Source organism: Fistularia commersonii, chromosome 18 (assembly GCF_037954325.1).
Source record: "Fistularia commersonii isolate RoL2024-O1a breed Wild chromosome 18, RoL_Fcom_v1.0, whole genome shotgun sequence".
Classification (NCBI taxonomy): Eukaryota; Metazoa; Chordata; class Actinopteri; order Syngnathiformes; family Fistulariidae; genus Fistularia; species Fistularia commersonii.
In genome coordinates this window covers 902,702-927,089 of record NC_141301.1, presented here as the reverse complement: position 1 = coordinate 927,089, position 24,388 = coordinate 902,702, and the positions used below count along the sequence as shown (strand labels likewise).

The 24,388-nt window shown below is 45.2% G+C and overlaps 1 long non-coding RNA gene, 7 other non-coding genes and 1 pseudogene across 8 annotated transcripts; all 9 read right to left on the bottom strand.

Annotated features, from left to right (window-relative positions):
• Nucleotides 1-3,725: 3,725 nt before the first annotated feature.
• Nucleotides 3,726-3,889, bottom strand: LOC147224082 (U1 spliceosomal RNA). Its single transcript, XR_015107520.1, has one exon. It is a non-coding gene; the product is annotated as a U1 spliceosomal RNA (small nuclear RNA).
• A 783-nt stretch (nt 3,890-4,672) lies between these two features.
• On the bottom strand, nt 4,673-4,863 carry LOC147224081 (U2 spliceosomal RNA). The gene has a single exon (XR_015107508.1). It is a non-coding gene; the product is annotated as a U2 spliceosomal RNA (small nuclear RNA).
• A 6,293-nt stretch (nt 4,864-11,156) lies between these two features.
• On the bottom strand, nt 11,157-11,320 carry LOC147224080 (U1 spliceosomal RNA). Its single transcript, XR_015107522.1, has one exon. It is a non-coding gene; the product is annotated as a U1 spliceosomal RNA (small nuclear RNA).
• A 786-nt stretch (nt 11,321-12,106) lies between these two features.
• Nucleotides 12,107-12,297, bottom strand: LOC147224079 (U2 spliceosomal RNA). Its single transcript, XR_015107511.1, has one exon. It is a non-coding gene; the product is annotated as a U2 spliceosomal RNA (small nuclear RNA).
• Nucleotides 12,298-14,558: 2,261 nt separating this feature from the next.
• Nucleotides 14,559-18,382, bottom strand: LOC147224076 (uncharacterized). Its single transcript, XR_015107476.1, has 4 exons — nt 18,285-18,382; nt 16,301-16,541; nt 15,994-16,220; nt 14,559-15,540 (listed from the first exon to the last, which is right to left on the bottom strand). It is a non-coding gene; the product is annotated as an uncharacterized LOC147224076 (long non-coding RNA).
• Nucleotides 17,054-17,217, bottom strand: LOC147224078 (U1 spliceosomal RNA). Its single transcript, XR_015107514.1, has one exon. It is a non-coding gene; the product is annotated as a U1 spliceosomal RNA (small nuclear RNA).
• On the bottom strand, nt 18,012-18,202 carry LOC147224077 (U2 spliceosomal RNA). Its single transcript, XR_015107510.1, has one exon. It is a non-coding gene; the product is annotated as a U2 spliceosomal RNA (small nuclear RNA).
• A 4,765-nt stretch (nt 18,383-23,147) lies between the features above and the next one.
• LOC147224075 (U1 spliceosomal RNA) lies at nt 23,148-23,311 on the bottom strand. Its single transcript, XR_015107504.1, has one exon. It is a non-coding gene; the product is annotated as a U1 spliceosomal RNA (small nuclear RNA).
• Nucleotides 23,312-24,056: 745 nt separating this feature from the next.
• LOC147224074 (U2 spliceosomal RNA) lies at nt 24,057-24,207 on the bottom strand (annotated as a pseudogene).
• Nucleotides 24,208-24,388: the final 181 nt, after the last annotated feature.

Genomic DNA, 24,388 nt, shown 5'->3' with positions numbered 1-24,388 from the left:
CGTGATAAACTGTAGCTCTTTTATCTCCTCTATGAGCACTGTTGTGCAACTTGAAAGTCCTAGAAAGTGACATCGTCCCTCATTGAGCTCATCTGAATATAAACCACAGCGGGTAAAAACACAAATAGCTGCCCTTGTCTGTGAACTGCATGTGTTCACATTGTAACGAGATATTGTAATGAGACACATTATCCTTTACTTTTAATTAAATACATACAAATACATACTGGTAACATTTGTAAATATGTCCTGGTAAAGCAGTGTCTGTAACACGGCTGATGGAAAATATTCATAATGAATAAAACAAGGAAAAGTTCATCCAATTTTTATCCCCACTTTGTCCCAATCCAAGTCATTTTTGGCTTTGCACATTTGACCCTCTGTTGCTATTTAACTATGAGAGACAGTGCTGGGGCTAAAGATCTTTAATAAATTAACTGGTAAATGCTTTAGTAAAATAAGTATTTGGTTACCAACAAACAATATAACACAGAGCTCTCACAGACCTGTAACTTCTTTCTCTCCACACCTGTATTAATGTAACCTTTTTGAACTTGTTTACCAGGGTAAAAGACACCTGTCCACAACCTCAAACCGTCACACTCCAAACTCAATCAGGCCAAGACCAAAGAGCTGTCTAAGGACACCGTAAACAAAAATGTGAACCGGCACCAGGCTGGGAAGACTGAATCTGGACTAGGAGAGCAGCTTGGTGTGAAGACATCCACTGTGGGAGCAATTATTAGAAAATGGAAGACATACAAGACCACTGATAATCTCCCTCCACCTTGGGCTCCACACAAGAGCTCACCCCAAGGGGTCAAATTGATCACACACACCACAGAGGGACCTAAAGAATGAGCTGCAGAGATCTGGAACCAAAGAAATAAAGGCTACCATCAGTAACACACTACGCTGCCGGGGAATCAAGCCCTGAAGTGCCCCATGTGTCCCCCCTATTTCAGACAGTATGTGCCCCATTGCGTCAGAATTTTATAGGGGGGTGTTTGAATGATCCGGAAGAGGACTGGCAGAATGTTCCATGGTCAGATGAAACTGAAATACAATTTTCTGGTAAAAGCTAATTGTGTTGCATCACCAGTATAAAGCATGGCTCTCGAGCTGTTCTTCTGCTAAGGGACCAAATGACTGATCTGTGTAAAGGAAAGAATTAATGCGGCCATGGATTGTGAGATTTGGAGTGATAATCTCCTTCCATTAGCAGGAGCATTGAAGATAAAATATGGCTGGGTTTCGGCATAACAATGACCCCAAACACACTGCCCGGGCAATGAAGGAGTGGCTTTGTAGGCAGGATCTACAAGAGGTAAGAGGTCTGCATGGAGGAATGGGCCAAACTACCAGCAACAGTGTAAAACAGTGTAAAAACCCTGAGAATACATCAAGGGTGGGCAAACCCTTCAGCCTAAAGGAATATTCAAATCTTTGTATGTTTTAAGACCTTAAAACACTTTATAGCCTTTACTATGACACTTTATGGTTTTATTTGTATTTCTTATTCTCCCTCCTTCATACTATTATTTTTGTTATCTTTTACTTGAAACTCTAGCACAACAATTTCCTTCGGGTTAAATAAAGTTGTTCTATTCTTATTCTTAAACAGGCCACATCCGGCCCATCAAGGGATTCCTTGATTGGATCGAGGAATGTGGGAGCTCAAACAGGAGATTATCAACTTTTGGAGCTACTTCAGAACTCTTGAGAATTTATCCTGAACTGAATGACACAGATTGGCTTTGTTATTTAGCATTTACCTACTGACACACATGAAATGCAAGCAAACGTCAGACCCTTCAAAACCAAGTTGGTTTTATTTTCAAAGCAAATATCAAAAGTGTCTGATATGTACTGTTCACAAATACATTTTTTGTTTTACATGTATCATATTGTCAAATTTTAAAAGTCAATCCGGCCCCTGAGCCGAAAAGTTTGCCCGCCCCTGGAATACCTTATGAAGACTTTTCAGAAAACCTTTGACCTGTCATTGCCAACAAAAGGTATATAAGAAAGTATTGCAATGAATGTTTGTTCCTGACCGACTACTTATTCTCCATCATTATGTCCAAATAAGGTTGTTAAAAATCAGACAATGTGATTTTCTGTCTCTCATAGTTGAAGTGTACCAATGATGTAAATGAAAGACCTCTTGCACAAGAAAGAACATGCACAATTGTTGGCTGACTAAATACTGTTTTGCCCCACTGTATCTGGATACTGGGCACTGACACCGATTCAAATCAACATTTTAAAATGAGCTGATTTGGACTGCAATGATCATTTTGAGCTTATTTTAATCAAATTGTAAAATATTCAAATACAACATTCAAGCTTTTAGTTTCACCTATGAACAGGGTGACGGCAATCAGCACCAACAACACACTCAAGTCCCACAGGACGTTGACTGGACTGAACATAAATGTCAAAATTAAGTTATGACAAACAGTGAACATCCCCTCTAGCCTTTACCATGGCAATGGCAACACAAGATGATCATCAGGGCATCTCGGTGGGACGACGGAGGAGGGCTACTGCAGGCTTGACAGCGGCTGCCTCCGATTCGTGCCTCCAAATAATTATTGGAAAAGCCCCCCAGTACAACACTCAAAGAACATGAAATGACCACCTAGATCCCCACCATCACCTCCACCAAACACCTGCTGGAGAAGCTTCCCTCCAACGTTACCTGGGGAAGGATGACGTTGGAAGCCAACAAGTCAGGGAGCATTTCAATTGTGAAAGGAAAGCTTACTGACCACGGTTCCACCTCACTTAACAGCCATTCCTTTGATATCAGAGCTGCAGGTCCAGCCTCGGATGGTGGAAGCTTCAGATGCAGACCAGACCAACGCTGCATTGAATCCCATCAGTGGGTTGTAGGATTGGATTGGAAAAGCAGGATTTCCCCTGAAAGGTAGTAAACATTTTTATTTTGCCTATGCAGTTTCCCCATCAGACTTTTCTACTCAACCTGAAATCTATTGCAAAATATACAAGAGATGTGTTTCAGTATTACACATTTACAATACGCAATTAAAAATGTGGCTGTAGATCTTTGTGTAAGTCGCTACAAATCAGCCTTGCTTGTTCAGATTTAAGAATCCTTTTCACAGAAAGGTGAATTGAGAACTCAGTAATATAAGAAAAAACATTGCAACAGTTTTACCATAGATTTTCAATAATAATGTTTTCATTTCCCATATGAACAAGCAGATGAAAATGTGTACAAACAACAGACGACAGTGCCACATGACCACAAGCGTGGAATTTATTCCGAAGTACAAATACAGCCACTAATACAAAAGTCGGAGAACATGACTCATTTTTGAGTAAATGTCAAAGTCTCAGAGGAGACAGTCTGGAAGAAGAGAGAGATATTTTTCCACTGTGAATTATCCTTAAAGTACAACGTGTGAAGCAGAGTTGTCACTTTATAACTCTTGATGCCAACTCTTGATGTAAGGGAGTAAAATTTAGCAACTATTGCAAACTCCCTTTTAGCATAACGTGGTATATTTACACCACAGTTTACAGAGCAGTGTTAGTATATGTCAATTATGTCATCTGAGAGGATGAGCGGACATAGCGACAGAATAACTATGAACTCAGAAACATGATGATATTATTTATGGCTTGTACAATGGCAAGGAAAATCAACACCGATTTCACAAATGTGCTGGTGATATATATTGTCTTCAACAGTTAATCAGGGGAGAGCGCGAACGCAGTCCCCCACTACCAGAAATTATGCAGTCGAGATTCCCACATTTGGGGAATTCGCAGGGGTCAGCACAGCCGGAGTGCAATGGCTGAGCCTCGCCCTGGGTGAACCACCTTCTTGATCATGGTATCTCCCCTGCCAGGTAAGTATGAGTTGTACACATCACGCGCACGCACCCCTTTCACACGCACGCTCTTCTCACTCGGGGGGAACTCACGCGGACTCTTCACAAACACCGCAGGATCCGGGAGCTCACGCAAGATCTGTCTCACACACCTCAGACACACGTCGCAAGGAGTGAATCTCACACACACCGACACACACCCCGCCGGTGCACCGGGGAACGGTCTTTCCCGTCATGCATTGCCCCTTTCACAAGCTGATCCAGGGTCAGCCATCGCAGCCATTCAACAAGAGAAACGTCAACTCTTAGTTCCGATTGACCGAAACGACCCAGACGCTTGAATTTTCATGTGAAAGTCAGAGGACAAGCAGAACACATTCCGCCCATCCTCCTGATGCCACTTATTGCTTCCCCTGATCTCTTTGTCTGACACAGTCTTTCCGGACTGCCGTTTACGTTCAAATGCAATCCGTTTCCTCTCAGATCCGATCCAAGGTGGGATAATACGTCGCTACACAAATGCAAATCGTAGAGGCAGGCTTTCCAGCCGATAAACTCTGGTCGCACCACTCCCAACACCCTCCTGCTACTTTGTGTTCATCTAGCACCCCTTACCAATCGAAACAACAATGACCGGCATTGTTGTCACAATATCATCCGCACAGTACACATTTGTCAGTAATGTGGCCGCGTTCACTCTCACATACCAGTTCAATGTTCTAAGGCATATTATACGGTGTTACCGATTTATGATAAAGGACGCAGGTATGGGAACTGAACCAAAAGAAGTATTATTATTAACAGTGAGAGGGGGGTGCACCGTTCCTGGAGATACTGCAATACCAGGTCGATGCGTGGAGTGGACGGAGCAAGCCCCTATTCCATCTCCCTGTTCCAAAAATCAATTTAATATATGGTCCCCGGATAGGGGACGTATCAGATATTAAACTGATAAGAACAGATACTACACTTGATCTTAGCCAAAAGGCCGAGAAGCGATAACTCCACACCGTCACTCGACACCACCACATTCCCCGCACCGTCAGCTTCACCCACGACTTCATTCACAAATAAACCCCCACCCCGTCTCCGCCGCTCGGCTCGGACCGACATCGCATCTCCTCCATCGCCCCGGAGACGGAGGTCCCGGTGGAGGTCGATGTTCCTGCTTTACAAGAACCACATGGCTAATGCATCTTCCGCCTCTGCCCGGTCACGTGGTGAGCGGCCGCCCAATAGGACGCCGAAGCATCAAAATAAACCCAGGACTTCAAAAACCACTGCAAAAAAAATCCTCCCTGTCTCAAATCCACCCGAGACGTGCGATAAAGTCTTCCATGAGGAGAAAAGACTCCAAAACACGGATGGAAACACTTTTGTACCAGTTACAATTCACCGCGCGGCGAACGGGCGCAGTCTTGTGGACACCGCTGGTTACTGCACCAACTCATCCTGTTCCCACGGAGACTCGGCGCTTATGCAAGAGACACAAGATTCCAAAAACGCCCTGAACACGAAACAACGCCGAATTAGATAAAAATATACATTTACATTTGAAATAAATTTGCCTTTTCATCACTACCAGTGGAACACTTTCTTAACACGACGGCAAATCACCTCTTTCCGTGGCGAACACCTCGGCCTGAGAAACCCCAGTCACACCTTCGACGGCCTTGGACGCTAACACCGCCCGCCACCACATAATACCGGCTCTAACGGCGACTGCTGGTCCGGACGGAACCGACCACGCTCGGTTAAACCATCGCTTTATCGTTGTCGTTTGAGCCGCTAACAATTAACTACCGACGCGCTCCGAGGCAAGATGGCGGAAGGCCGCTAGCTAGGCTGTTTCGCTAGCGTAGCTGCTTAGCTAGCCTCACCTTAGCTCACGTAATTTGTGACGTCGTCGACATTTCTCGGCCGAAAACGTCCTCAATTACCGCCAAAAACACCGAGAGTTTCGTCGCGGTGGTTATAAACACGGTCAATACGGTTCAACGTTGAGAAACCGTCAATGTACTCAATAAAAGTGGACTTACACGGCGGCCTGCGGCGGGGCTGAGCGGCGCTCTTGACCGGGGACAAATCGCGGAGCCCCGGAGCCTTCACGGACCGACAGCTCCCTTCTTCACTTCCGTTAACAGGGAAACATTGGAAAACGGACAAAAACTCTTCGCTTCAGTTCTACCTCTAACTATATGAATTAATTCTTACCATATGGCTTAATTATCCTCTAAATTATGAATTAAGAAAAAACAGAGTGAATGCACACACAGCTCCAGGGGCGTCCTGAAGATGGACCGTGAACGCAGCATCGTCAGGTGAGATGTTCCTGACTCCTGTGTTCCACGGAGGAGATGTGGGAGCTGTGGAATCCCCTCCGTGGACACTTTCATACCGAGGCAGTTGCACGACGGTCCTCAGAAAGATCTCTTGGAAGAGAAAAACACCAATGTTTCCGTAATACTGGGCGCACCTGCATATAAACCGCGCCGGCTAGACACTCATAAATGGGCCCTTACAGTCGGAAAGCTTTCAGATGTTCACGTTGTATAACATGAAGTTATGACACTGAAACACTTTTTGAACTTTTATCCTAATACTTACTGCAAATACATTCTGGAAAGCTTTTACTGAACAGTGCCTTCGACCGAGCAGATGAGAATTTATTATAAATAACATTAAAGTCATTCCATTTTATACGTGGACTTTGTAGTAATCCTTGACTTTTTCCTGTTTGCATACAACTCACTCCTTTGTATTGCTGTAAATACACATTGTATCTGTCACTTGAACCTAACCTACCTGCACATCACTGTCGTTTATATCTAAATACTGGGCACTGATTCCTATGCAGATAAACAGACAACATAGTCTAAATCCAAGAACTATGAACTGTGTCACTAATCTGGCAAACTGACCATAACCATGGTATCCTGAGCCCATATTAATCAGTGTATCAAGATATATGACCACTGATGACAAAAGGATGCTCACCTGAAGACCCTGGTGAAGGTTCTCTGTTCTCTATTGTTGTCACTTGTTTCTTGTATTTAGTTTTATTGATATTGTTAGTGTTGCTCTGCTATGACAAACAAATTTCCCCTATGGGGATCAATTACTCAATTTATCTTATCTTTTCTTATTAGAGAATAGTACAACAATCTCCCTCCCCACTTAAATCAAGGAAGTGCTAATTTTTCTGGATGTTAACATTTCGTCCCAAGTGACAACGCAGAAAATCTGCTGACAGGAAGGGAAGACTCCATTAGGACTCTGATGGACTACCTATCCACGACAGCAGGCTTCAACACCTTGATACGTGTCGAGAAGCCACCCCCTCGTTGCTTACAAAACATAGGGAAGAAATACCCTTTGAGTCTGTGAAAGCAGGGATGGAAGATTACTCATGGACTGTTTGTCATCTGAATCTGAAAAACAAACCCTATACACAGACACATCCATATACAACTCCAATGTATTCAACATTTTCTGAACAGACTTTGACTTGGAATAACACTTTAAATCTTTTAGCCTATTTTTTAATCAAAGTACATGTAACATTCAAAGACCAAGACTTTGGAGGATTTCAGGTTTTTGGGTCAACAGTCCAGAGTGTAGGAGAGTCTGGAAAAGAGGTGAAGAGACGGGTTGAAGCAGGATGGAATGGGTGGAGAAAAGTGTCAGGGGCACAAAGAGATAGAAGACTATCGGCCAGAATGGAAGGAAAGGACAGTGATGGCAATGACCAAAAGACAGGAAGCAGATCTGGGGGTCACAGAGAGGAAGATGCTAAGATTCTCTTTGGGAGTGACCAGAATGGATAGGATCAGGAATGAGTCCATCATAGGGAAACACATGTTTGACGTGTTGGAGAGAAGTTCAGAGAAGCCAGACTGAGAGAGTTCCGTCATGTACGGTGGAGGATGGAGAATATATTGGTAGACTGATGCTGGAATTGGAGCTGCCCGGCAGGAGCTCTCAAGGAAGACCGAATAGAAGATTTATGGATGCAGATGGAGAATGTTGTTTGGAAGTAGCGACCCCTGAAGGGAAAATAAGAATAAGAACAACTTTATTAATCCCGAAGGAAATTGCTGTGCCAGAGTTACAGAAAATATAACAGTAATAAATAATAAAAGAAAAGGCAGAATTAGAAATAAAAATAAACTATAAACTATAAAGTGTCTCAGTGAAACTATAAAGTGTCTTGGTAAACAGTGATAAAACTATAAGTGTCTTAGTAACAAGTGAGGTAAGGAGTGCACAATAGTATGATAGAAGAGAAACATGTAGTGTAGCTGTTATGAAATGAAATATTGCACAGTTCTGAATATTGCACAGTGAAATGAAATATTGCACAGTTTTGTTTTTTTTTTAGGTTAAGATAGGTTTTTATGGTTGCCGGCAGCTGAATGGAGAGGAATTAAAAAGTCTGATAGCCTCAGGGAGGAAAGACCTCCTGTGGCGTTCAGTGGAGCTCCTCGGTGGTATCAGTCTACGGCTGAAAGAGCTCTGACGGGACGTCAGTGTGGCATGCAGGGGGTGATGGATGTTGTCCATGATGCTGAGGAGCTTCTTCAGCATCCTCCTCTCTGACACCTGCACCACAGACTCCAGCTCCACGCCCAGGACAGATCCAGCTCTCCTGGTGAGCTTGTTGAGTCTGTTAGCGTCAGCTGTCTTGATCCTGCTGCCCAGCACACAACAGCGTAGAAGATGACGCCGGACACCACCGAGTGGTAAAACATCTGCAACATGGTCCTGCAGACATTGAAAGATCTGAGCCTCCTGAGGAAGAACAGGCGGCTCTGACCCTTCTTGAAGATGGCGTTGATGTTAATAGTCCAGTCCAGTTTATTGTCCAAGTGGACACCCAGGTACTTATAACTGTCCACAATGTCCACCTCTGTACCCCTGATGGTGACTGGGGTCGGATGGGTCCTCTGTTTCCTGAAATCCACCACCAGCTCCTTTGTCTTTGTGACATTGAGCTGCAGGTGGTTCAGTCCACACCACTCCACAAACCTGTCCACCATGCTCCTGTACTCCTCCTCCTGGCCTCTGTTGATGCAGCCCACGATGGCAGAGTCATCTGAGAATTTCTGCAGGTGGCAGGACTGCGAGGAGAACCTGAAGTCTGAGGTGTAGAGCGTGAACAGGAACGGAGACAGGACTGTCCCCTGTGGAGCCCCCGTGCTGCTAACAATGGTGTCCGACGTGATGTTTCCCAGCCTCACGTACTGCGGCCGACCTGTGAGGTAGTTGTTGATCCAGGCCGCGAGTGGAGCATCTACCTGCATGTCCAGAAGCTTCCTGGTCAGCAGGGCAGGTCGAATGGTGTTAAAAGCACTGGAGAAGTCAAAGAACACGACTCTCATAGTGCTTCCTGCCTCCTCAAGGTGTGTGTAGATTCTGTGCAGCAAGAAGATGATGGCGTCTTCCACTCCTATCCGTGGCTGCTATGCGAACTGCAGGGGGTCCAGTGAAGGTCCGACGACTGTGCGAAGGTGCCTCAGGACAAGCCTCTCCAGCGACTTCATGACTTGTGATGTCAGGGCCACTGGTCTGTAGTCGCTGTGTGTGCTGGGATGCTTCATCTTGGGCACTGGAACCAGACATGAGGTTTTCCTCATGAAGATACGTAACACTCAAATAAATTGTGGTTTTGCATTCACCTATGAACAGGGTGATGGCAATCAGCACCGACAACACACTGAAGTCCTATAGAACCTTGACTGGACTGATAACTGTTAAAATGAAGCTATGACCACCAATGAACCTGTCGAGGAGTATCCACCTCTGCATGAGGTCTGTCATCCTTAAACTGTATGTAAGATGCATTTTTGGATTGCTGTGGAAGCAACACTTCAAGATAACAAGTCATAATTACTCACTCAAAACTCATAGCCGGTACTCACCTGCAAAAGAAAAAAAATACGAATACAACCTGGTAAAGGCAAGGGAAAGACCTGGATGTTTTATATTTTAACCTCGTCAAGGCTTCTGGAGCCATCCCCCATAGGAGGCCCTCAACCTCAACCTTCTCCCATGTGTCCGAAACCACAACAAACCTGGTCAGAAGCTTCTTCCAATTCTGAAATTCTGTAAAACAACCACAGAATACACATCATGGCAACGGAGATGATCATCATGGCATCTCGGTGGGAAGATGGAGTGGCGCAACGGCAGGCTTGACAGCAGCTCCCTCCGATTCGTTCCTGCAAGGATGAAAGGACCACCTTGATCCCACCATCACCTCCACCAAACACCTGATGGAGAAGCTTCACTCCAACACTACCTAGGGAAGTAGAAGTTGAAAGCCAACAAGTCAGAGAGCATTTCCATCGTGAAAAGGGAAGCTTATCGACCATGGCTCTACCTCATTGAAACAGACATTCCTTTGGTTTCAGAGCTGCGAGTTCAGCCTTGGACAGTGGAACGATGCAAGCCTCAGATGCAGAACGGACCAATGCTGCATTGAATCCCTTCAGTGGGTTGGAGGACAAGACAAAGAGATGGGATTGGAAAAGCAGGATTTCCCCCGAAAGGTGTGTCTCCTACACTGACTCACGTTGATTCTTTGGTGCCTCCGAGGTTTCTCCATCAGACTTTTCTACTCAACCCGAAATTTATTACAAAACACACAAGAGATGCGTATAAGTATTACAGCATTTACATTGCGCGATTGAAAATGTGGCTATGGATATTTGTGTAAGTTGCTACAAAACAGTATTGCTCATTCATAGAGGATTTTCACAGAAAGGTGAGATTAGAACACAGTGCAGTCCACTAAGGAATAGATTGGTGGCCAAAGATATATAGTAAAGCAGTCATTTCAAGTAACACTGGTTCAAATGACACTTGATATAATACAGGCAGATATACTCGTATGTATGTTCACACACGCTGCGTGGCCTTTAAACATTATATCAGCCGATTTGCATGAATGCTGCTATAAAAAAAACGTAACACCCATAATTTTAGTTGGACAATATATATCAGATAAGAAATGAAGGTAGTTGTGAGAGAGGAGGATACAGAGAATATGGCTAGATGGAGAAAGTCGAATGGCAATGTCAAAAGAAAGAGACCCTCTGAAGGGTAATGGCCAGCTGATAGATGGATCTATGTATTGGAGTTGATCCCTTCACATCTGGGAATACGTTGGAATTTTCAGTTTTGGTAACATCGTGATTTTGAACGTCTACTGATGTTCCCCACCTGAGTAATGTGATACATGAATAATCGGGCTGCGTGTAGACTTGAGATATTTTCCTTTCTACAGATTATCAGGGGAGAGCGCGAACGCAGTCCCCCACTACCAGAAATTATGCAGTCGAGATTCCCACATTTGGGGAATTCGCAGGGGTCAGCACAGCCGGAGTGCAATGGCTGAGCCTCGCCCTGGGTGAATCACCTTCTTGATCATGGTATCTCCCCTGCCAGGTAAGTATGAGTTGTACACATCACGCGCACGCACCCCTTTCACACGCACGCTCTTCTCACTCGGGGGGAACCTATGCGGACTCTTCACAAACACTGCAGGATCCGGGAGCTCACGCAAGATCCGTCTCACACACCTCAGACACACGTCGCAAGGAGTGAATCTCACACACACCGACACACACCCCGCCGGTGCACCGGGGAACGGTCTTTCCCATCATGCATTGCCCCTTTCACAAGCTGATCCAGGGTCAGCCATCGCAGCCATTCAACAACAAGAGAAACGTCAACTCTTAGTTCCGATTGACCGCGAGGACCCAGACGCTTGAATTTTCATGTGAAAATCAGAGGACAAGCAGAACACATTCCGCCCATCCTCCTGATGCCACTTATTGCTTCCCCTGATCTCTTTGTCTGACACAGTCTTTCCGGACTGCCGTTTACGTTCAAATGCAATCCGTTTCCTCTCAGATCCGATCCAAGGTGGGATAATACGTCGCTACACAAATGCAAATCGTAGAGGCAGGCTTTCCAGCAGATAAACTCTGGTCGCACCACTCCCAACACCCTCCTGCTACTTTGTGTTCATCTAGCACCCCTTACCAATCGAAACAACAATGACCGGCATTGTTGTCACAATATCATCCGCACAGTACATATTTGTCAGTAATGTGGCCGCGTTCACTCTCACATACCAGTTCAATGTTCAAAGTCATATTATACGGTTTTACCGATACATGATAAAATACTCAGATATGGGAGCTGAACCAAAAGAAGTATTATTATTAACAGTGAGAGGGGGGTGCACCGTTCCTGGAAATACTGCAATACCAGGTCGATGCGTGGAGTGGACGGAGCAAGCCCCTATTCCATCTCCCTGTTCCAAAAATCAATTTAATATATGGTCCCCGGATAGGGGACGTATCAGATATTAAACTGATAAGAACAGATACTACACTTGATCTTAGCCAAAAGGCCGAGAAGCGATAACTCCACACCGTCACTCGACACCACCACATTCCCCGCACCGTCAGCTTCACCCACGACTTCATTCACAAATAAACCCCCACCCCGTCTCCGCCGCTCGGCTCGGACCGACATCGCATCTCCTCCATCGCCCCGGAGACGGAGGTCCCGGTGGAGGTCGATGTTCCTGCTTTGCAAGAACAACATGGCTAATGCATCTTCCGCATCTGCCCGGTCACGTGGTGAGCGGCCGCCCAATAGGATGCCGAAGCATCAAAATAAACCCAGGACTTCAAAAACCGCTGCAAAAAATCCTCCCTGTCTCAAATCCACCCGAGACGTGCGGATCAAGTCTTCCGTGAGGAGAAAATACTCCAAAACACGGATGGAAACTGGATTTTTGTACCAGTTACAATTCACCGCGCGTCGAACGGGCGCAGTCTTGTGGACACCGCTGGTTACTGCACCAACTCATCCTGTTCCCACGGAGACTCGGCGCTTATGCAAGAGACACAAGATTCCAAAAACGTCATGAACACGAAACAACGCCGAATTAGATAAAAATATACATTTACATTTGAAATAAATTTACCTTTTCATCACTACCAGTGGAACACTTTCTTAACACGACGGCAAATCACCTCTTTCCGTGGCGAACACCTCGACCTGAGAAACCCCGGTCACACCTTCGACGGCCTTGGACGTTAACACCGCCCCGCACCGGATAATACCGGCTCTACGGGTGACTGCTGGTCCGGACGGAACCGACCACGCTCGGTTAAACCATCGCTTTATCGTTGTCGTTTGAGCCGCTAACAATTAACTACCGACGCGCTCCGAGGCAAGATGGCGGAAGGCCGCTAGCTAGGCTGTTCAGCTAGCGTAGCTGCTTAGCTAGCCTCACCTTAGCTCACGTAATCTGTGACGTCGTCGAGATTTCTCGGCCGAAAACGTCCTCAATTACCACAAAAAACACAGAGGGATGCGTCGCGGTAGTTATAATCACGGTCAATACGGTTCTACGTCGAGAAACCGTCAATGTAAACGATAAAAGTGAACTTACGCGGCGGCCTGCGGCGGGGCTGGACGGCGCTCTTGACCGGGGACAAATCGCGGAACCCCGGAGCCTTCACGGACCGACAGCTCCCTTCTTCACTTCCGTTAACGGGGAAACATCGGAAAACGGACATAAACTCTTCGCTTCAATTCTACTACAAACTATATAAATAAATTCTAATTCTGACCATATGACTTAATTCTCCTTTAAATTATGAATTAAGAAAAAACAAAGTGAATGCACACACAGCTCCAGGGGCGTCCTGAAGATGGACCGTGAACGCAGCATCGTCAGGTGAGATGTTCCTGACTCCTGTGTTCCACGGAGGAGATGTGGGAGCTGTGGAATCCCCTCCGTGGACACTTTCATCCCGAGTCAGTTGCACGACGGTCCTCAGAAAGATCCCTTGGAAGAGAAAAACACCAATGTTTCCGGAATACTGGGCGCACCTGCATATAAACCGCGCCGGCTAGACACTCATAAATGGGTCCTTATAGTCGGTACGCCGCAGATGTTCACGTTGTATAACATGAAGTTATGACACTGAAACACTTTTTGAAATACTTACTGCAAATACATTCTGGAAAGCTTTTACTGAACAGTGCCTTCGACCGAGCAGATGAGAATTTATTATAAATAACATTAAAGTCATTCCATTTTATACGTGGACTTTGTAGTAATCCTTGACTTTTTCCTGTTTGCATACAACTCACTCCTTTGTATTGCTGTAAATACACACATTGTATCTGTCACTTGAACCTGACCTACCTGCACGTCACTGCCGTTTATAACTAAATACTGGGCACTGATTCCTATGCAGATAAACAGACAACATAGTCCGTGTAAGTCCAAGAACTACAAACTGTGTCACTAATCTGGCAAACTGAGCATGACCATGGTATCCTGAGCCCATATTTATCCCTGTATCAAGATATTACACTTCATTACATTACATTGCATTTGGCAGAAGCTTTTATCCAAAGCGACTTACAATAGAGGACAAAGGGGCTGCAAATACAAGATGCACAGGAAATATACAGAACAGTAAGCTTGGGTTAGTGATTTATTTTATTTTTATTTTTTTGACAAAGCCATACACAAACGTACACACACACTGCATAGCCTAACTTGCTGCCTAACCTGATCTGGGGCATCAGCGCAGTAAAAAGTCCTGAAAGAGAACAGTTTTTACCTGTTTCTTGAAGGTTGAGATAGATGATGCTCGTCTTGTTGCTTCTGGAAGTTTGTTCCACCACTGAGGTATTAGAACTGAGAACAGTTTTGCCTGAGATCGCTTAGAGCGAGCAAAAGGTACTGCGAGTAGGTTTGTAATAGAGGAACGCAGCTCTCTGCCGGGAACATAAGGTCTTATCACTTGGTTCAAGATATATAACCACTGATGAGAAGACTCCATTAGGGCTGCGATGGACTACCTATCCACGACAGCAGGCTCAAACACCTTGATACATGTCGAGAAGCCACCCCCTCGTTGCTTACAAAACACAGGGAAAAAATACCCTTTGAGTCTGTGAAAGCAGGGATGGAAGATGACTCATGGACTGTTTGTCATCTGAATCTGAAAAACAAACCTATACACAGACACATATCCATATACAACTCAAATGTATTCAACACTTTCTAAACAGACTTTGACTTGGAATAATATGTTTATGTTTTAGCCTTTTTTAATCATTCAAAGACCAAGACTTTGGAGGATTTCAGGTACTTTGGGTCAACAGTCCAGAGTGTAGGAGAGTCTGGAAAACAGGTGAAGAGACGGGTTGAAGCAGGTTGGAATGGGAGAAGAAAAGTGTCAGGGGCACAAAGAGATGGAAGACTATCGGCCAGAATGGAAGGAAAGGACAGTGGTGGGACCAGTGAGGATTTGTGGCCTAGAAACTGTGACAATGTCCAAAAGACAGGAAGCAGATCTGGAGGTCACAGAGATGAAGATGCTAAGATTCTCTTTGGGAGTGACCAGGATGGATAGAATTAGGAATGAGTCCATCAGAGGGAAAACACATGTTTGACGTGTTGGAGAGAAGTTCAGAGAAGCCAGACTGAGAGTTTCGTCATGTACGGTGTAGGATGGAGAATATATTGATAGACGGATGCTGGAATTGGAGCTGCCAGGCAGGAAATCTCAAGGAAGAGCAAAGAGAAGATTTATGGATGCAGATGGAGAATGTTGTTTGGCAGTAGCGACCCCTGAAGGGAAAAGAAGAAGACAATAACATTCAAATAAATTGTGGTTTTGAATTCACCTATGAACAGGGTGATGGCAATCAGCACCGACAACACACTGAAATCCTATTGAACCTTGACTGGACTGATAACTGTTAAAATGAAGCTATGACCACAAATGAACCTGTCGAGGAGTATCCACCTCTGCATGAGGTCTGTCATCCTTAAACTGTATGTAAGATGCATTTTTGGATTGCTGTGGAAGCAACACTTCAAGATAACAAGTCATAATTACTCACTCAAAACTCATAGCCGGTACTCACTTGCAAAAAAAAAAAAAAAACGAATACAATCTGGAAAAGGCAAAGAAAAGACCTGCATGTTTTATATTTTAACCTCGTCAAGGCTTCTGGAGCCATCCCCCATAGGAGGCCCTCAACCTCAACCTTCTCCCATGTGTCCGAAACCACAACAAACCTGGTCAGAAGCTTCTTCCAATTCTGAAATTCTGTAAAACAACCACAGAATACACATCATGGCAACGGAGATGATCATCATGGCATCTCGGTGGGAAGATGGAGTGGCGCAACGGCAGGCTTGACAGCAGCTCCCTCCGATTTGTTCCTGCAAGGATGAAAGGACCACCTTGATCCCACCATCACCTCCACCAAACACCTGATGGGGAAGCTTCACTCCAACACTACCTAGGGAAGTAGAAGTTGAAAGCCAACAAGTCAGAGAGCATTTCCATCGTGAAAGGGAAGCTTATCGACCATGGCTCTACCTCATTGAAACAGACATTCCTTTGGTTTCAGAGCTGCGAGTTCAGCCTTGGACAGTGGAACGATGCAAGCCTCAGATGCAGAACGGACCAATGCTGCATTGAATCCCTTCGGTGGGTTGGAGGACAAGACAAAGACTGGATTGGAAAAGCAGGATTTCCCCCGAAAGGTGTGTCTCCTACACTGATTCACGTTGATTCTTTGGTGCCTCCGAGGTTTCCCCATCAGACTTTTCTACTCAATCTGAAATGTATTACAAAACACACATCAAGAGATGCGTATAAATATTACAGCATTTACATTGTGCAATTGAAAATGTGGCTATGGATATTTGTGTAAGTTGCTACAAAACAGTATTGCTCATTCATAGAGGATTTTCACAGAAAGGTGAGATTGGAACACAGTGCAGTCCACTAAGGAATAGATTGGTGGCCAAAGATATATAGTAAAGCAGTCATTTCAAGTAACACTGGTTCAAATGACACTTGATATAATACAGGCAGATATACTCGTATGTATGTTCACACACACTGCGAGGCCTTTAAAGCGCGCATCAATTATCTTGAACATTGTATCAGCCGACTTGCATGAATACGGCTATACAAAACGTAACCCATCAATAGTCATAAGATATGAGGGTAGATGTGAGGGGGTGATCTGATGTTCACTCACTCAGTTTCCCATTTGGATGATGAGACACGTTTCCAACAATGCCATTGGTATGTTAATGCAAAATGTTATTTTGTACAGTAAATCAGGGGAGAGCGCGAACGCAGTCCCCCACTACCAGAAATTATGCAGTCGAGATTCCCACATTTGGGGAATTCGCAGGGGTCAGCACAGCCGGAGTGCAATGGCTGAGCCTCGCCCTGGGTGAACCACCTTCTTGATCATGGTATCTCCCCTGCCAGGTAAGTATGAGTTGTACACATCACGCGCACGCACCCCTTTCACACGCACGCTCTTCTCACTCGGGGGGAACCTACGCGGACTCTTCACAAACACCGCAGGATCCGGGAGCTCACGCAAGATCCGTCTCACACACCTCAGACACACGTCGCAAGGAGTGAATCTCACACACACCGACACACACCCCGCCGGTGCACCGGGGAACGGTCTTTCCCATCATGCATTGCCCCTTTCACAAGCTGATCCAGGGTCAGCCATCGCAGCCATTCAACAACAAGTGAAACGTCAACTCTTAGTTCCGATTGACCGCGAGGACCCAGACGCTTGAATTTTCATGTGAAAGTCAGAGGACAAGCAGAACACATTCCGCCCATCCTCCTGATGCCACTTATTGCTTCCCCTGATCTCTTTGTCTGACACAGTCTTTCCGGACTGCCGTTTACGTTCAAATGCAATCCGTTTCCTCTCAGATCCGATCCAAGGTAGGATAATACGTCGCTACACAAATGCAAATCGTAGAGGCAGGCTTTCCAGCAGATAAACTCTGGTCGCACCACTCCCAACACCCTCCTGCTACTTTGTGTTCATCTAGCACCCCTTACCAATCGAAACAACAATGGGGGAATGACCGGCATTGTTGTCACAATATCATCCACACAGTCCGTATTTATCAGTAAAATGGCCGCGTTGACTCTCACATACCAGTTTTATGTGCAAAGCCATTTTATATGGAATTACCAATTCATGATAAGGTACTCAGATATGGGGATTGTACCAAGGGAAGTATTATTATTGACAGTGAGAGGGGGGTGCACCGTTCCTGGAAATACTGCAATACCAGGTCGATGCGTGGAGTGGACGGAGCAAGCCCCTATTCCATCTCCCTGTTCCAAAAATCAATTTAATATATGGTCCCCGGATAGGGGACGTATCAGATATTAAACTGATAAGAACAGATACTACACTTGATCTTAGCCAAAAGGCCGAGAAGCGATAACTCCACACCGTCACTCGACACCACCACATTCCCCGCACCGTCAGCTTCACCCACGACTTCATTCACAAATAAACCCCCACCCCGTCTCCGCCGCTCGGCTCGGACCGACATCGCATCTCCTCCATCGCCCCGGAGACGGAGGTCCCGGTGGAAGTCGATGTTCCTGCTTTACAAGAACAACATGGCTAATGCATCTTCCGCCTCTGCCCGGTCACGTGGTGAGCGGCCGCCCAATAGGATGTCGAAGCATCAAAATAAACCCAGGACTTCAAAAACCGCTGCAAAAAATTCTCCCTGTCTCAAATCCACCCGAGACGTGCGATAAAGTCTTCCGTGAGGAGAAAAGACTCCAAAACACGGATGGACACTGGACTTTTGCACCAATTACAATTCACCGCGCGTCGAACGGGCGCAGTCTTGTGGACACCGCTGGTTACTGCACCAACTCATCCTGTTCTGAGACGCCGAAGCATCAAAATAAACTCAACACTTAAACAACCAGACTCCTAGCAATCTTCTCCGCCTCAAATCCACCCGAGGTGTGGAAAAGAGAGGGGGGGAAGAGTCGGACACGGGCGGAACCTGGACTTTTGAACCAGAGCGCGGCGAATGGGCGCCATCTTGTGGACACCGATGCATCGACGCGGCCACTGCATCGACGCGGCCAACCTCGGCGCTCATCGCCGGAAAACAAGATTAAATAAACGTCATGAACATGAGACAACACTCGGTGTGATGTTAAGACACAATTACATTTAAAATACATGAGCTATTTCATTGCTATTTTCGGAACACTTTCTATACCTGTCGATAAATCACCTCCTTCCCTGGCGAACACCCACGACCGTCCAGGGACACCCGGGCCTGAGAAACCCCAAACAGACACACCTTCGACGGCCTTAGCGCTAACGCCGCCCCGTACCGGCTATTACTGGTTGTGACGGCGACTGTTGGTCCGGACGGAACCAGACATGCTCGGATAAACCACGGCTTTAACGCTGCCGTATGAGCCGCTAACAATTAACTACCGACGCGCTCCGAGGCAAGATGGCGGAAGGCCGCTAGCTAGGCTGCTTAGCTAGCGGAGCCTTAGCTCACTAAATCTGTGACGGTGTCGAGATTTCTCGGCCGAAAACGCCCCCAATTACTGCCAAAGAACACCGAGAGTTGCGTCGCGGTTGTTATAAACACGGCAAATACGATTCTACGTCGAGAAAACGTCAATGTAAACGATAAAAGTGAACTTACGCGGCGGCCTGCGGCGGGGCTGGACGGCGCTCTTGACCGGGAACAAATCGCGGAACCCCGGAGCCTTCAGGGACCGACAGCTCCCTTCTTCACTTCCGTTAACAGGAAAACATTGGAAAACGGCCATAAACTCTTCGGTTCAATTACAAACTACATAAATTAATTCTGATTCTAACCATATGACTTAATTCTCCTTTAAATTATGAATTAAGAAAAAACAAAGTGAATGTGTACACACAGCTCCATGGGCGTCCTGAAGATGGACCGTGAACGCAGCATGGTCAGGTGAGATGTTCCTGACTCCTGTGTTCCACGGAGATGTAGGAGCTGTGGAATCCCCTCCGTGGACACTTTCATCCCGAGTCCCGCTTCTCTGAACTCTTTCACTGGCATTCTGTGGTTTAACTGATGCCAGACCACCATTGTTGACATGCAGAGGTTATTACATGCACTGTATGGAGAGAAGTTCTGACACACTGTTGATGAATCAGGTCCAGGTCCAGTGTCTGAGATGCTCAGCTGAAACGGGTTGTGAAGTCATTTTCCCTCTAATTCCTACTGAAACAGAACCGAGAACATGAACAGGTGGTTTAAGAAGAGTTATAACACCTTCTTCTGTCGCCTTATGAAGACGCATGAAGCCCATCGGCCCCCAAATATCCATAAATGAGTTGCATCATTAGTCTGTAGATGACAGTATTTGACAAGAACATTCCAGAATTTCCCTGCTGTGACATTTTTCTCATTTTCATATTTCTCACATTTGACCCCCTGCTACTATTTACCATGCACTTGCTCATTCACAGAGGATTTGACAATCTTTTTTAAAGGATGGTCAATTGAGAAACACAATAAAAAAATCCAGTATGAAGTAGCAGATGTAAATGTGCACACACACACACAACACACTCGAGTGCTGAATGACCTCAAGTACGTACAATATTTCTAGATTCAAGATTCAAAGTGTTTAATGTCATACATACAATGTGGAAACATGTTTCCTTGTACAATGGCATCCTTACTTTGCTGTTTGCATTGCATTTCAACATGAAGTGACGATAAATAAACATACAATAAATATGAACGGTGGTAAGTTCTAAGTACAAATAACATGATGATACAGTATTGAGAGTTAATGTCGAATGTCTCCTAGGAGACGGTGTGGAAGAAGAAAGATGTTTTTCAGAATGTACTATCCTATAAGTGCAACTTATGAAACACAACTTCCATTTTTCAACGTCATCGAACACATTGATGTAAGTGAATTCAATAAAATATGGCCACTTTATCTATCATTAGAAGACGATGGTATGGCAACTCTGTGGAAGAGTGACATCATTTCAAAATTTCAATTCCCTACCAAGCCAGATAGGAATCTCTTTATTAATCTTACAGACTTAAAGTCCTGGAAATTTTCGCTTCTCCTGCAGACCTCCTCCTCTTCCAAGAAGTTTTGAAGTTATAACCTGGTCATTGCAGTTGAAAATTTGCTCAGTACCTTTTCCCCCTCTCTGGTTGCAGAGAAAAAGGGGTAAAAGTAACGAGACAGCAAACAAAGGAATAAGAAAAACATTTATTTCATCACGAAAACTATTCCAAATAAATTGCCTTGAAAACAAATTGTGAGCATATTCCACAACTTTTTTGGTTTTCAGCATTTTTACACACAAATGGAGATCCTTTTCTAGATTTCCTACAGGTATATTTGTGGCAAATGGCACATTTCTCCTCACTACGATTTCTGTTGCAATTCCAACGCACTTGGCATGTTGTCGTTTTCCCTTCAGAAACCCTTTACATTTCACACAGCGACTTCAGGATGTGTCTGCTTTTAAGATGGGGACTGCATGCAATATTAACATAAGTTTGTGAGGTGAGCGTGTGGAATGCATACAGCATTGACACATCTCAGGGAAACGTTATTGAAGCCCCCCACCTTTATGATAGTGAGGAGACGGATCCAAGCAGGTGGAGAAAAATGTCAGGGGTGATAGAAGACTTTCAGCCAGAATAAAAGGAAAGGTGTACAAGACAGTGGTGCGACCAGCGATGCTGTATGGACTCAAAACCAGTTACAATGAGGAAAAGACAGGAGGCAGAAGTAGAGGTTGCAGAGACGAAGATGTTGAGGTTCACCTTGGGAGTGACCAGGATGAAAAGGATCAGGAATGAGTCCATCAGAGGAACAGCACATGTTAGAAGTGTAAGAAGGATAGTGAATATACTGGAAGACGGACCAGAAAGAGGGTTTACACTGGATTGTCTTTGGCCAGACCATAAATCCACGCTTTTATTGTAGACCTACCATGTGCAATAAAAAACTCCCTTGTTGAGACACAGCCGGTCTTCTGCAGTTTCCATCATGAGAGTAGCACACGGAGAGAAGATTCCTACACGCATCATAAAAAAAATCGCAGTGACGAACAACACTGATTTACTATTGTAAAATATATCATTCAGAAAATCGGACCCTGCCTGACCCAACAGTCGGCACAGCTATTGGTTCGGGCCACGGTCATCTCCCGCCTGGACTACTGCAATTCTCTCCTAGCTGGACGACCTGCTTGTGCAATAAAACCTCTGCAGATGGTACAGAATGCTGCAGCATGGTTGGTAATCGCTCAACCCAAAAGGGCTCATGTTCCACCTCTGTTCATCCAGTAGCTGCCAGGATCAAGCACAAGGCCCTGACCCTGGCCTTCAAAACCACCTCAGGAACAGGTCCAGCATATCTGAACCAAATGATAAGACCTTATGTTCCCGGCAGAGAGCTGCGTTCCTCTGATACAAACCTACTAGCAGGACCTTCTGCTCGCTCGAAGCGATCTCAGGCAAAACTGTTCTCAGTTCTACTACCTCAGTGGTGGAACAAACTTCCGGAAGCAACAAGACTAGCTTAATCTCTCTCAACCTTCAAGAAACAGGTAAAAACTGTTCTCTTTCAGGACTTTTTACTGCGCTGATGCCCCGGATCAGGTTAGGCAGCAAGTTAGGCTATGCAGTGTGTGTGTGTGTGTGTGTGTGTGTATGTCTTTGTCCAAAAAAAAAAAAAAAGAAATCACTAACCCAAGCTTACTGTTCTTTATACACTGCTCAAAAAATAAAGGGAACACTTAAAAAACACATCCTAGATCTAAATGAATGAAATATTCTTATGAAATGCTTTGCTCTTTACACAGTTGAATGTGCTGACAACAAAATCACACAAAAATGATCAATGGAAATCAATTGTATCAACCCATGGAGGTCTGGATTAGGAATCACACTCAAAATTAAAGTGTAAAAACAAACTCCAGGCTGATCCAACTTTGATGTAATGTCCTTAAAACAAGTCAAAATGAATCTGTGTTGCTTCCTGAGTGGACACTATGATTTCACACAAGTGTGACTGACTTGGAGTTACATTGTGTTGTTCAAGTGTTCCCTTTATTTTTTTGAGCAGTATATTTCCTGTGCATCGCGTATTTGCAAGTGTAGTTGCAGCCCCTATGTCCTCTATGGTAAGTCGCTTTGGATAAAAGCGTCTGCCAAATGCAATGTAATGTAATGTAATGAAAGCGCGAACGCTGATAGATTAACCTTTGTGTTGGAGATGATTCCGTATCACCTGGGGAAGTCCTCTGTTATTAGTATCATGAAGTACTCAACTGCTTATTCTCCGTTTTCTCCTAGGGGCATTGCTTTGAACAATATATCAGGGGAGAGCGCGAACGCAGTCCCCCACTACCAGAAATTATGCAGTCGAGATTCCCACATTTGGGGAATTCGCAGGGGTCAGCACAGCCGGAGTGCAATGGCTGAGCCTCGCCCTGGGTGAACCACCTTCTTGATCATGGTATCTCCCCTGCCAGGTAAGTATGAGTTGTACACATCACGCGCACGGACCCGTTTCACACGCACGCTCTTCTCACTCGGGGGGAACCCACGCTGACACACACCCCGCCGGTGCACCGGGGAACGGTCTTTCCCGCCATGCATTGCTCCTTCCAGAAGCTGATCCAGGGTCAGCCATTCAGAGAAAGAAAACATCAACCCTGGGTTTTGTTGGTCCAGATTAACCGAAAAGCAACGCAGGCGCTTCAATTTTCACGTGGAAGTCAGAAGACAACCAGAAACTATTCCGTTCATCCTCCTGATGCCACAATTGGTTTCTTCTGCTTCTCGCCCGGGAGAACTTTCCCCTGATCTCGGTCTGACAGACTTTCCAGCGCTGGCCCGTGTGGTGAACGGATCCGGACTACCGTCTTTTTAAACTCAAATGCAACCCATTAACTCTCAGATCAAATCCCAGTCAGTGTTTTTACTCCATCGCCACACATAAACCATTCATAGAGAAAGATTTCCTCGCAGACAAACTCGGGTCACACTTGTCCCTTCTGTCGCCTACGCGCATCCTGCGCTTCCTGCCGACAAGCAGTGGATCAACATCTTGAGAGAAGCGGGACGAGCTGGAGGACCTCAATGTCATCTAAAGTATCTTTTCACAATCTAACAGACATTTCAAATGTCCGTAGTGTCTACAGATAGGAGAAGATCAAAAAGTGAAGCGTGAAATGAACATTTCGCGGGTTCAACCAGCTTTAGAGGAGAGAGACATTAATATGAGTGGGTCGTTGGACTTTTAGGATGATATATATATGATATATAACCGACGGCCACGGTATTATAGGGCTTTACAATATAAGAGTATAAGAGGAAGTCAGTACATAAGAACAGATACTACATCTGATCTTAGCAAAAAGGCCGAGAAGCGAGAACTTCCTGGTCAGCTTCACTCAAAACCCCTCAAAGCATCTTCATGCTTTGTCCAATCACATGACGCACAGATGCCTAAAACAACCCCAAAACTCCTAAATCCAGCCTAGACATCCCAAATAATAATTAATTTCACCATTGGAGTCTTGTTTGCAGTTGGTCTTTCCATCCAGTGGCTGAG